At 39.2% G+C, this 14,324-nt stretch overlaps 1 pseudogene; it reads right to left on the minus strand.

Annotated features, from left to right (window-relative positions):
• Nucleotides 1-6,355: 6,355 nt before the first annotated feature.
• Nucleotides 6,356-14,324, minus strand: part of LOC147904042 (uncharacterized) — a 30,667-nt pseudogene continuing 22,698 nt past the window's right edge.

Here is a 14,324-nt window from a genome sequence, read left to right on the forward strand (position 1 = left end):
TGTTTGTGTTGTTCTTGCTCTTGCCTTTATGGATACCTCTCACCCCCCCTTCACTCTCTTACTTAATGCTTCCCACTTCTTCCCTTCACTCCCTTTCCTTCCCTCTTCTTCCCCCACTCCTCTCCCCCACTTCTCTCCCCTTCTTCTCTTAAAATAAAAATCTAGAAGCCATTGGCATGACACTCTTGGGACATATGTGCTTGCATTGCTTCCACAAGTAGTAGCTTGGAGTAGGAGACTCCTTTGGCATTCCTTCAAGATCCGATGACAATTGAGTCACCACTAGGTTTTTAGTACCATTGCCAAGGAGTTTAAGGTATGCTTTTGCTTGAACATATTTCTTCCATTATCTCCAACTTCCAAGTGCTTACTTTTGGTGTTTTGAGTGAGGAATGAGTTGAGAAAAAAAGTAAAGTAAGAGACAGGAAGGTAGGAAGAAAACTCTATTTAGTTTGTGATGCTTTTTAAGGTTTAAAGGTGTGCAAATCTAGGATAGAGTAGAAGGAATCCTTGTTAAACCTTGTATGCAATCCCATCTCTTAGAAAAAGCTAATATGTGATGATTGGGTGGAAGTTTCAAGGTATTGAGAATTACAAGTAGTCCCTTTTTGGAAGAAAACATTCTATTTTTTGGTTGGTTGGATGTTGAATCGATAGTGTGTGTCCTAAAGATGATAAAGTGGATATGGTAGTTGTGTCCTCATCAGACTTGCTCTGAATAATTACTCTATCCAATCCTCTTCCTACTTTAACCACACCTATATACTTCATATCTCTAGGTTGTGTTGTACTTGTATTATCCCTCTTGGCCTACTTATAGAATTCCCTGCTATTACATTTAAGGATACCAAAGAAACTTGGCCTGTTTCAATACTCAACAAAATAATGTTGGCCTTAGAGTCTGTGAAGAATCTTTGTAAAGATGGTCCACCCTGTAGACAAAGCACAATGGTGCACCTAGATTGGTGGTGGTCATTGTGGGCAGGGGTTGATCATCTTTATAAATAAGAGTAGTCCCTTAGGAAGTAAGGTTCTTAGCATTTAAAATAAGCCACCAGTTGATTGGCTGGTGACTTATAAGGATACTCACTAGCTCAGTGGGGGCCTTGACATGTATAGCATGGTCTGGTTCCTCCCACTCACTGGATGGCTCCTCAATTTTTACCTGATTCCTAGGAGTAATTCAAGGTGGTGTGGTTTGAGGTTCCAAGATTGGTAGAGGCAATGGGAGGTTTTGAGCCCTATATTGCCCTTGATTGGTAGGAGGGGCTCCTTGAATGGTCAACTGTCTCTAATTGGATGGATTTAGTGGTGTAGGCAAGGTCAAGGGTGGCCTTTGTTGGTACATGGGCTAGGGGATAAGCTTTGGGTAGCAACACTAGGAGATCTTGTGGTTTCCCCATCAAGCACAATGGCCATAGTAGAGTGCCATCCTAGCGCTAAGGTGGTGGCACTCATTGGTAGGATAGTTTCCCATGTAGATGCCACACCACATGTTGTCTTGTCTCAAAAGTAGGTGAGGATTGCTTGGGCCTTCCCTCATCAATTACCCCTTAAGGTGTTGGCTTAGCTGGTGGTGGCCAACTCCTCCATATTTACACCCTTAGTGGGTAGAGTTGTCTCCTTGGCTTCATCCGCACTACGGTTTTACTAGTTTGGAACAAATTAGATGATGCCACTTGTGTACTTTCTACTTGGGCCTTCTCTTTCATGTTATCCCCTAGGCATATAGCTGTCTTGCTACACAATGGCTTGGTGGAGGTGGATCTCCTCGATGGCAGTGCTATTCTATAGCTAGATTACACATTGAAGATCAAATGCAGCAAAATAATTTTATCTTAATTCATTTTATGTGCTAGGTATGTTGCATTGGACCCAGAGGTGAATTTGATGATGATGATTCAATGATGTTGACTTGTAGATAATGCATAATGCATATTTGAGGTGCTCATCACATAGAGCATGATTTGGCAATCATTTTTGCTCTTTACAGCTCTACAAAATTCCACATGGATAAAAAGTTATGGCCCCCAGAAGGATAGTCAAATTTTGATCCCAAGAGGGGTGGTCAAAATGATGAAATGGCATGTAGTGATGTGGCACTGTGTGTTCACATGATGTACAGTGTGGCACTGTGCTTGGATGGCACTGTTGATTGTGCATGTTGACTAGGCAATTGATGACCTGGCTGCTATTGATTGGGCTTGTTGAGGTTTCACTACTCAGGTGGAAAGTGACATATGGTAGTCAATGGCCAATGATGACATGTTAGGCTTGCTGACATGGCATGGACTATGTCATCTATGGATTAGTTCTATTAACGTGGCTGGATTTTGAGGTGATGACATGTCAAGATCAGATGTTGTGGCAAATATGGTTGATCTAGATTGTGCCATGTGTCAGCAATTGGAGGTGGATGACATGGTAAGTGGAGAACTAAGCCACTGAGGGTGAACCTATCTCTTAGGGTGGGTTCCAAAAGCGCCATGTATCAGAAGATTAGATTCCCCGAAATCTTTTGAGATTATGTCAAAATCTTTGGTAGATTCTATTAATGTTCTTCTCCTCCGTTCGTAAACTCTATGGGCGTCGTTTCCTCTGCCTCAACCCCCCCGCCCTCTATGGGTGTCATGGGCATTTTGGAGTGTTGTTCGTGGGATGCACTGGAGTGGGACTATGCATTGAAGCTTCTGTCAAGTTGATTGTCTTTTCGGGCTATGTGTTAAGTTTTGGGAGCCTAGCTATCCGGTAGAGGCCTTAGATGCCACTTTGGCTCGCTGAAATGCTTCATGGAGGTCGTAAGCATGGTTGAGTGGAGCTCGTTGGTCGAGTTGTTGAAGCAGCACTATGCTGTTGTTGGAGCTCTTAGGAGCTTTTGTGGCTAGCAAAGGCACTACTAGCTCAACTATAGATTGATGCTGCTAGTTGAGGGAGGTTGATGCTTGTGGGATCCCATGAGTGCCGCCATGGTACAGATTTGGGGAGGATTTGGGAGATGCTATTGATTGGAGCTCTTGTGTGTATCTCACGTTTTAGAGCGGGCTAGTGAACCTTAATGTTGACGATGGGAGGTTGAGGTCTACACTGAATTTGATGGTGGTTTGGTTGGCTCAAGTCTATGTTGGTTTGGCCATTTGCCCATGTAGGTCCATGAGCTAAGGAGCACTAAGGTGGCTTTTGATCGAGGTGGGCACTGCTTTGTTGAATCTTTTGCTTGTTGGAGGCATGTCATTTGACTGAGGCATTGGCTATACTAGGTTGTTGTAGGGCTTTGTGTAGCTTGTTGTGGTAGAGTTGTCGTGGTAGAGCTGATGGCTCATTGTCATGTTGCTTCTACTGTGCCATTTTGCTGGCTTTATGCATTGTTAGGTCCATAGGGAGCAAAAGTTTGAGTTCGCAAAACTTCTTTATCTTTTAAATCACACTCGTGATTTGCTTTAGTGGAGGCGTGGTCGATGGAGGCTTGTGCTGAAGTAGACTAGCTGGAGTCGGAGGCATTTTGTGCTTGTTGGAGCTTTGGAGGGCTCTCTCAGCTATGCGATGAATAATAATACATAGGTGCCTTGCCTTTGTTGAATATGCTTTTGGAGTGAATAGAACCTCTTTGTGTCAAGAGATGATTCTCTTCACAAGAGAGCTCTGAAACCTAAATAGATATCCTCTCCTCATCTCTCTCACAAGCAATGGATTTCTATCGCAACGAAATCCCAAATGGACACGGAGATCTCTCACAAAAATTTAGAAGAGATGAACAAAACTTTCAACTCTCAAGGACAGAATTAAACATATATCACTCTCTATAGCTTTGTATAATGAGCTTTTTGATGTGAATTGGAGATGGAGAAGAGCTCTACAATGGGAGCTAGAAGATAATGAAGATGCCTCAGATGGAGGGCTTACACTTGACAAACAAGGGCTTACACCTCTCTATCTCTCTATCTCTGTCTCTGTCTCTGTCTCTGTCTCTCTGTGTCTCTCTCTCTCTGTCATTCTCTCTCTCTCTCTTTCTCTCTCTCTCTCTCTCTCTCTCTCTCTCTCTCTCTCTCTCAATGGAGGATGCCTCATGAAAGGAGGGCTTGACACTCACGAAGGGAGTTGAAGCACCATCGGCTCTAATACCATGATAGCTGAAGTAAGAGAGGGAGAGAGAGAGAGAGAAGTGCACATGATATACCTATCTATACACTATGTTGTATTGAACATAAACATGAATATTTACATGTGAACCCCATAGGGTTAGGGATAGGGTTAGGGCTAGGGTTTGTTGTCTCTGTGCCAACATGGGCTTAGGTAGAATAGAATGTGTGTGTAGAGTAGCGACAAAGCTTCGCTTGTACTTGCATAAGGCTAGAAATAATCCCTCTTAGAAATCCAACTTGCATGTTCTACAAGCAAGTTCTACATACGATTCCTGTTGGAAGGCTGAAAGGAAAGCAAAGAGTCGACACAAACTCAGAATACTTGCTTTACTTGGTTGTAGAATGAAGAAGAGTGAGGTCCTTAAGTAGGCACCTCATACATGCTCACTGACATCACTGATGACTTCAGAGCTCCACAATCATCTCCTCAATCTGCTCCTAGATTCTCTCAATCATCCTATGTGGCTTTCCACCACCTAACTGTGCTTGTGGGCACCTAACTGTGCCTCTAGCACTCACACATAGAAACATAAGGTGTGCCTGAGGCATACACCTTGAGATATCCCAACAAACCCCCCCTCAAGGGAATGCCTTAGGCTATGTCAAGGATACATCTAGTCTATAAAATTATAATTTTTTTAAAAAAAGCTATATTTTGTGTAGTCAAAAACTAAAAACTTACAGAATTCGTACATTTTTCAAACATCATGCCTATAAATTAAAAAGGGCCTCCACTATATCGCAAAATATCTTTTGACTTTCTATATTCTCAAAGTCTTAAAGATTTTTCCTTATTATCTTAACTTGTTGAACCTCATAGCATGTTCTACTCATTATGGTCCAAATGATACCTTTTACCCACTTTTTAAATCACATAAAGTGGAAAACTTTTATTTGAGTGAGCCAAAACCTTTAAATTATTTGAGAAAAAAAAGTAAATTTTTTGTAGATTCATATGTTGGTACTTTTGACATTATAAATGATCTTGGAAGGCCCCAAAACCCTAAAAACGACTGCAAACATGAATACCTTCCAATGATTTTTTGAAAATGCCAGATAGGAAAGCATGCACCTGGCACTCTGTCGATGATATCATCAACCTAGCACATGGGCGCATGCTTTTCCCTCTAGGCTTTTTCAAATCATCATCAGAAGGTACCCATGTTTGCAGTTGTTTTTAGGGTTTTGGGGCCTTTCAAGCTCATTTTAGATGTCCAAAGTACCAAAATATGTATCTGCAAAAATTTTAAGTTTTTTTCCAAATTATTTAGAGCTTTCAAAGGTTTTGGCTCACTCGGTCAATGATATCATTGACCAAGCATATAGCTTGGTTGCATAAATCAAGCAAGGTAGAGCTTGGTAGATGATATCATTGACTGAGCAATTGGGTTAGGTATTTTGGTATATGCATTTCAATTGAGACAAGTAGGGCAATTGCCAAAGGTGACACAATACATTACATTATCCTGAAAGATTCCAAAGACATTAATTGGATGCAGTGCACAAGTTAAAGCGAAGACACGCCATGCAAGAAAGAGGGTGACATCTCAACTTCGTTAGGTTGACTCAGAGAATGTTCTAGTGGATAGTTTGGAGGAGGAAGGCTCTTCCAACTTTTATCCCACAAAGCTTTAGCTGTAGTGCATTTGAAGGTATAGGATCCAAGGATGAGTACTATTCTTTATAGAATCAATGGCATGTATATTTGTGAAGCAATGTAATTTCTAGCATGTTAGTCTTTTGAAATATGCCATGCCATGGCCCTTTTATTTGCATTGGATGCATAGGTCCATATTGTAATGGTTTTGAGACATTATTGTATTTTATGTGGATTTTTTATTCTAAGCAAAGGTTTTCATGCTTGTTTTCTAAAATACCATTGTCGAAATGTTTTCAAAAAAAGATGGTTCTTATGTCTTTTGTCAAAAGACATTGTGGAAAATGGCCATCTTTTTAAAAAATATGTAAAATTCACATGAAAAGAAGGGAATCTTTCAAAGATTCCCCTAGAGTTCTCATTTTGAGGTTACAGTTCTTGAATTAGATGTTACACTGTTGGTGGTTAACCATCAGAATTCCTATCTAATACCAACTTCCCCACACAAAGCAATTAGAATGTAATAATAGCCTCCTTACAGAATGCCCAAACTTTTGATATAAACTTTTTTTGGTGAAATCTGTTGATACAATTACAAAACGTGTAACAGTAATGATTCTCAAAATGCTGGAAGGGAAAGAGTAGTTCCACTCTCCCCACAGATGTAAGAGTATGAATAAGGAATAGGATGAACCATCTGAGAGGGAGTACCATACCCATCGTTGTATAATTTTGTAAGACCATTGTAACCCTGCATGCCATCTCTTTGGTCAAATTTGCTGCTCTTGCACCAGCAGTTGTTGCTTCTGCCTGGTGTCTGCCATTTGGACATATTCAAGTGGAGGAATGTAGAGGGAAGATGTAAAAGGGTCTTCTTTGACTTGAGCCATTGGTGCAAGCAATACCAAGAACGAGGATGGTTGACTTCCATGCAATGCAACACTACTTGCACTACCAGAAGGAATATTTGCAGCCAACTTTTGCTTGTCACAAGCTTGATCATACATACTATCCAGAAGCAAACGATCAAATCCTCCTGCCATTGTGTTATTAGTATGTTTGGAAAGTTCACTGGAGGAAGTCAATAGGGCGAGTTAACAAAATATGAAGAGAGGAGAGGAGAAGAGTGGAGATGAGGAGAAAGGGCACAGCTAGAGAGTGCACCACAAATGACTAACTATACACTAGATTTAGTTGAAAAAATAGAATATATACAAACCCATTTAGGGTTAGGGATAGGGGATCTAACCCTTTCCTTTATAGCACTCTATGGGGTTAGTGCTATGCACATATGATCACATGATGGTGCTCTGCACACGTGATCACATGATGTTGAGCATGAACTCTCAACACCTTCCCTCAAGATCAACATCATGAAGTAGGCCTTCCCTCAAGATGATGATTCTGGGGATTCGAAGAAGGACTAAACATTACATTCCATCACACCCCTTTAATGGGAATGTCCTCCTCTGCGTCAAACCAAGAGCTAGTCGGTGTTTCTTGAATAGCTCTTTACCGAGTGGTTTGGTAAAGATGTCTGCAACATTTTCTTTGCTATCATAATGCTACAGTGTGATGTCACCAAGTAACACTCTTTCTCTGATGAAGTGCTCTCTGACATCAATGTGCTTTGTCCTGGAGTGATATACTAGATTCTTGGCCAATGCTTGAGCCAATTGATTATCAGAAACACTTATTTCATTAATTTTGGACTTGTTAATGTACAAATTTATTTTTATATATACTTTTGGACTAGTTTTCAGATAAAATTTAAGAAAAACCCAATCTTCAAAGCACATATAAAAACATAAAAACAAGCATTTTTTTATATATTTTTTAAGGACATGAAACTAAAATTATAAAATTTAACGCAGCCTACATAAGTTACATGAAAAAATAAGATTCGGTTGTTGTAAACTCTCTTAATATTTAATGGTGTTAATAAACACCTTCAAAAGTTAAGCCTGAGATTTTCAAGACTACATAAGTTACATGAAAAAATAAGATTCGGTTGTTGTAAACTCTCTTAATATTTAATGGTGTTAATAAACACCTTCAAAAGTTAAGCCTGAGATTTTCAAGACTACAGCCATTCAATTTGATGAATTTTCTATTTTCAAGTCCTTAGCCTAAATTCAACCCATTCAAGAGCTGAGCTCATCTCTTCCTCATCGATGTAGTTAAAATTATAGAAGAGAAGTAAGGATTGATGAATTTTCTCCTGCATAACACTTTGTTTGTTCCGAATGGCTTGCGCTTCCTCGGGGGAAAATCTTCCATAACGAGCCACACGCGAAGATATCTCACTTTGAAAGTCTATCAACTCTCTCCTATATGACTGCAATTTATCTATTTCAGTAGTAGCCATACTTATTTTTCTTTCCTCTTCCTTCTCTAAGCCCTTTTGACAAGCAAAGTCATCCTTCTCGTACTGGGTTAATGGAGCTGGATTTTGCTTTCTCTCCTCTCTCTTTCCTTGGTTCTCGGCAATCCATTCTTTGAGGCTGCTAATGGCTTGCTCGACAGAATCGATTACCTTAAAAAGATCCATAATGGCTGTAAGATGAAAGGAGTATGCTTGAGAAGAGGAGGTAAGGTAGCGGGCAAGATGGAAGGAGCAAGCTTGAGGAGAGATATAGAAGACGAACAAGGTGAGGAAGGTAACGAGAGTGAGGAAAGATATAGAAGACGACGAACGAGGTGAGGAAGGTAACGAGAGTGAGGAAGGTAACTAGAGGAGATAAGGCAAGATGAAAGGAGTATGCTTGAGAAGAGGAGGCAAGGCTGCGGGCAAGATGGAAGGAGCAAGCTTGAGGAGAGGAAGGAGCAAGCTTGAGGAGAGGAGTAAGGTAAGAAGAGCAAAGTGGAAGAAGTGTCTGCTGCGGGTGAGATATAGAAGATGAACGACTACTAGGGAATTTATAGAGCTACAGATGCAAGACCGTAATGCGAGATGACTAGATGCAAGATTGTAATGCGAGACATTATAAAATAAAATGATGGGATGCAAGACCGTAATGGGAGACATTTGAGACATATAAGATAGTGATAGTACATTGAAATCTATAAAATAAAATGATGGAACACAAGAATGATATAATTAATAGAATCTCATCATGAGATATTCTTTTAATATAATATAAGTTAGTAATTATTAGAATCTCATCATGAGATATTCTTTTAATATAATATAAGTTAGACTTGCTGTACATAATAAATGATAGATTTTGAGTACATTGAAATCTATAAAATAAAGTGATGGAACATAAGAATGATATAATTATTAGATTCTCATCATAAGATATTTATTGTAGATAATAAATTAGACTTTCAAAAAAGTAAAACCTAATGTATTGTAATGAATAAATATCATAAAATATCCTAATGTATTGCAACATTTAACATAAGTTTTAAAAACACTATCATTAATCAATACAAACAAGATAAAAATCTTCAAGGACTCATGTTTCTTTCTACATGTTTTACAACTGAATAGAGTCTGATGAGTCCTCTTGAGGCTGTGATTCTCTAAGAGTACATTGAGTCTCTACTTGTGTGGATGGTGTACATTGAGATTCTACTTCTGGTGCAATCGGGATAGACTTAATCTCTTCCTCCTTTACAAGATGTGATGTTGTAGATGCACATTGAGTCTCCACTTCTTGTGTAGGAAGAATGCATTGAGTCTCTAATTCAAGTGTAGACTGTAATGCTTCTACTTGAGGCTGTGATACAAAAGGAGACTGAATTGTCTCTTCTTTTTCTTTGGCTCCCTCAGGTTCTTCATTGAGTCCATCATGTTGTTTCCCAATGATAGCAGTTAGATAGTGAACAGTCTTAGCCACAAAATCTTGTAGCTCGAGCTTGGTATATGCTTCTATGGAGACATGTTCAAAAATTTCATTGAGATACAACATGAAGTTGTAGGCAATTCTCCACCCACTACTAAACATGTCTTTTTGCTCCACTGTGAGGCGTGTCTGGAAATTTGGTTGGTCTTGATGCTCCCTAATTTTCATAATCGCAGAAACTAGCTTGTTTGCAGACCTGTCCATCATGACATATGACAAAGTGAATTTGTGTAGTAAATAGTAAGATGCATGTTCATAATGATATGATAAAAGAACACTTACTTGAACACCCCGTGAAAGCCTGTAATTGAGTTGACAAACCAACAATGGTTGTCATCAAGGTCCCATACTATCAGGCTCCAATGTGAACTACATCACCAATAAAGAGCGATAAGATTTATCACAATATTAAGTATTAATTGACACTATATTATAAATAAGAGAGTAAAAGAAAGATTGAGACCATACTTACTTCTCATAGTATGGCATAAAGACAAGTAGTATGCCATCCAAGTCTAAAGGTTGTAGAATTGAACAAACATCATCTACTGTCTTCTTGGTATCACTAAGTACAGCTGAAAGAAGAGAATCGAGCATACAGACGCGATTCTGTACTGATCTAGGAAAATGAGATATAACCGTACTGAGCAATAAATAAACAAATGTTAGAAGCAGATTGAATCAAATGATTGAAGTATCAAGTCAAGAGATGTTCATATCAAACCTGAGGATGGCCATCATGACTTTGTCATTAGCCTCTTTCAAAGGGTCGGAGAGGATTGTAACTTCCTCGCTACCAAAAGTCAAAACACGAGGTTGCTTGCTAATGATGACCTTAACGTCAGAAGAGCTCCCCATTTCGTCCAATACAGCGGTTACATCAGGACAACTTATGGACGTAGCAACCAATGTTTCCTCTGGATGCTCCACCACGTTATCAATAAATGCCTTAATGATAGATGACATAAATGCATATAGATGCAAGTCTGTATATGTGGACAATGACGTTTCACCGCCTCTCAAATTAAAAATTTGAGCAAGGAGCAAGAAGCAGTTATATCCAACTCTCCACCCACAACTGTGGTCATCATTTTGCTTCACTGCAGGGCATGTTACATACTCTATTTGATCTTCCAAGTCACCCTCCATTTGCATAAGTGCATCTATAGCACTTACCAACTTTCGAGCAGATCTACACATCAAAATAGAAAACATAAATGAATGTGCGCATTGCATAGGATGCATCTCATTGACATAATTATGACACAAGTAGGTTATACTTACTCTGACACACTGCCATGGATAGATGCTATTGAATTGACAAAGAAGCATTGCTTGGCTAAGATGTCCACAATTACCAAGCTCCAATGCAAGCTGCATTATCAATTAAGAATAATTATTATTTGATATAATCCTCCACAATGTAAGAGATAAGCTAGGTAGGGATTGATACTCACTCCTCGTGATATGCGGTAAAGATAACTTGCGCCGCAGTCAAATCAATAGGTTGCAACCACTTAAAAACATCATCTATGGTCTTTTGCTTATTGCTAAGTACACTAGAAACAAGAGGATCGACCATATATGCACATCTTTGTATATATAGCGGAAGCTGTTGTAAAACCATACTGCAATAAAAAGAAAAGAATATTAGTTCATTTGATCCAATGGAAATACAAAAGCATAAAGTCAGTAAAAGGTTTGTGTCAAACCTGAGGATGGCTATTATAACCTTGTCATTGACCTCTTTCTTGAAGTTTATGAGGATTGAAATGTCCTCTTCATCGAATATAAAAGTAAGAGGTTGTTCTCGAACTTGAAACCTAACTTGAAATGACTTCTCCATTTGCTGCAATGTATGATTATTTTCTAGAGTCATCCGATGGATAGCCAGAGCAGCTTTGCTTTCTTGAGATGAGCTTTCTATATTCTCTGCTCCAACTATGTCCTCCTCATCCTCCTCCTCTCCCTTCTCCTATAAAAGGATAAAATAATTATGAGATTCAAAATTTTAAATTAATTATAAATTTAAAAAGACCTTTAAATGAATAAAGAAAATTAAACATAAGTCTTCATACCTCTACATATCTTCGTGGTCTTTTTATGTAACCTTCAGAGGCAAGGTCAGTGTCATATCCATCTTCTTCTGCTTCCTTGCTATCGCTGGTGTCCTCACTATTATATCCAGAGCTTTGATCATTTTCATCATCTTTCTTGCTCTCATCATACATGATCTGCTCTATGTCATCCTCTTCATGTGAGATCGGACCTTTCTTATCAAACTTTATTGTGAGAGAAGCCACGGTATCAAGGTATTCCAAGCAAGCAGGGCTCTCAATAATATTTACATTGTGTCCTTTTCTGATAAGAGCTTCAAACAGATGTCCCATTCGGCACAATGTGACTTCCCATCCGGACGATAGCAAAAATTCCATCATACTAATTAAAAGATCAGCACTTTTTGCTGGCCTTTCATAGTGATTTGCGTTGCGATGGAGGGGACTTGGAGCTTCATGCTCTTCCAACAGTAGTTGCAATCTCTTTGCATTCCCTCTTATATTGTTTTGTAAGGAGTGATCATTGTAAGGGCTCTTCATGCACAAGAAAAAGGTTTCTAGACTCTGTATCTTGAGACCGCATTCTCCGTTGTCCCTTTTTCTTGAGTATATCCCATTGTAAATCTTGAGCTCATTGCCATATTGTTTTTCTAGGGTAGTAGACATTTGTTCCTTGTCATCTTTATCAGCAAATATGACTATATTACATTGTCCCACTCTACCAATGGTGGTATGTAATATTCTGTCAAGGAGTGGACGGATGTCATCCGGTGATATTTCATGGACAAAGAAAAGCTGAGGTCTCTCCCAAGCAGTGTCGTCGGACAAAAAATCACTCAATGAAACTCCCTTGCACTCAACACTCTTTCCAGACTCTGAAATGATTTCATGTATGAAATAAAAGCTCTTGTTCAAAGTTTTTTCTTTTCTGAGAGTGTGGTTATTGATGACTTTTTGTGCATATGCATACACATTTTCCGGAATGTCACTTCTCATAGAGGGAGTAATTTCAGATCCATCATCTTCTACCTTCACCCATTTATGCGCTCAAGCCTTCTGTTTAGCTGACGGTAAAGCTGATGCCATCTGCCTCACAATGTTATGATCAATTTTACATTGGCTGATTGGAATATTTTTTTCTCCCAATAAATATTCAATTGCACTCTTTACTGCATCACGCTTGACCTGTTGGATGATGTTATCTTCCATGCAATGATCTTTATCCTTTTTGCCAAAAAACCATTCTTTGGACATTAATTTCTCTGTAGCAAGACTTGCGTATTTGTCTAGTAGGTTTCTTAAAGGCCTCCACATCCGAGCTGTCATCTCTTTTTTCTCAATCTTCTTTGCCTTCTCTTTAATCAATGATGGAGCCTCATATGTAACATCTCCTTTCTCACATGCAAGACACACGTCTTTGATCTGATGAAAAACTTCATCACTACGGAAAAGTATGCTTGTGTAGTCTTGATACCTATCCCTTACTATCTTGAAGCTTGTAATCACCTCAGCTCTTTCTTGCTTTCCCCTTGGTACAATGGCACTCAAGCATGTGTAGAAGTCAACAAGATTATCCGCTTCCACTTTAGTTGCAGTTCTTTTGAGAGTGGTCAAAGGAGAATTAAAAGTTTTCCATATGGTCCTAGCTTTGAGCAACATCTCTGAAGTGGAGGTGATTTTTCGTAGTGCATAAATGTCATGATTAAGTCTTTCCGACTCAATCAAATATTTTTTCTCGTTCTTGAAGATACAGATGCATGCAGAATAGTAGTGAAATTGAGGCACACTAGCGAAGGTTTGATAAGTAATTTCTCCTTTCTTGTATGCATCTCTAGAGCGCTCATTACAAGCATAGGCATAGTGCTGACCATCTATTGCCTCAAATGTACAATGAGCTAAGAAATTTCTCTTGGCATCCCTTATATTTCGTTCTGGATCATTCACTGAACTCTGTCCTTCTTGAAGTGAGGGAACTTGTTTTCCGAGGAACTTAGTGAATTGCATCTCAAAATCTATAGGCTGAGAGAAATTGATGGATTGACTATAATCTCCCATGACTGGCCAAAATGTTCTTGGATGGAGTACCAAATTAGAAACAACTGGTTTTTTTCCATCAATCAAAGCCTGAAAAATCTTTTCAGCATAGGCTGTATCTAAGGTCCTGCTGTTGGTGAAGACACTTGCTTTGACCACTGTTGAAGCATGTATAACTTGAGTCTTCTGGCCCCATATATATCCTGGATCCTCATCTGTCACAGCCTCATTCAAGCGAAGATTTAGGTTCTTCATTGATAACATTTCTGCTTCTAGATCTGACTCCATTTCAAGACCCTCCGCATCCTCTTCATGTTCTTCCTCTTCTCTTCTTTGCCCTTTCTTTGTATATGAACGACCTCTTTTTCCAGTTATAGGACTTGGAACTGTAGCTCGTGAAGTACTTGCCTTTTGCATTTGACGTCGAGGTTTATTTTTTAGGGGCTCAATGTGAACTGCTTTAGATCGCCCTACTTCTTCTTCTATTGCCTCAACTTCAGGTATACTTAAGGGCTTCACTTGTTCTGTTATTCCATCAACTTCATGAGTTACACCATCTAAGTGAGTCATCTAAGTGAGTAATACCATGAACAAGAGATGTGTGTGCATGTCCTGTCTTATCTGATGCATGTCGTGTCTCACTCAA

Source organism: Dipteris shenzhenensis, chromosome 3 (genome assembly GCF_047967505.1).
Source record: "Dipteris shenzhenensis isolate YYH24624 ecotype China chromosome 3, Dip_SZ_1.0, whole genome shotgun sequence".
Lineage (NCBI taxonomy): Eukaryota > Viridiplantae > Streptophyta > Polypodiopsida > Gleicheniales > Dipteridaceae > Dipteris > Dipteris shenzhenensis.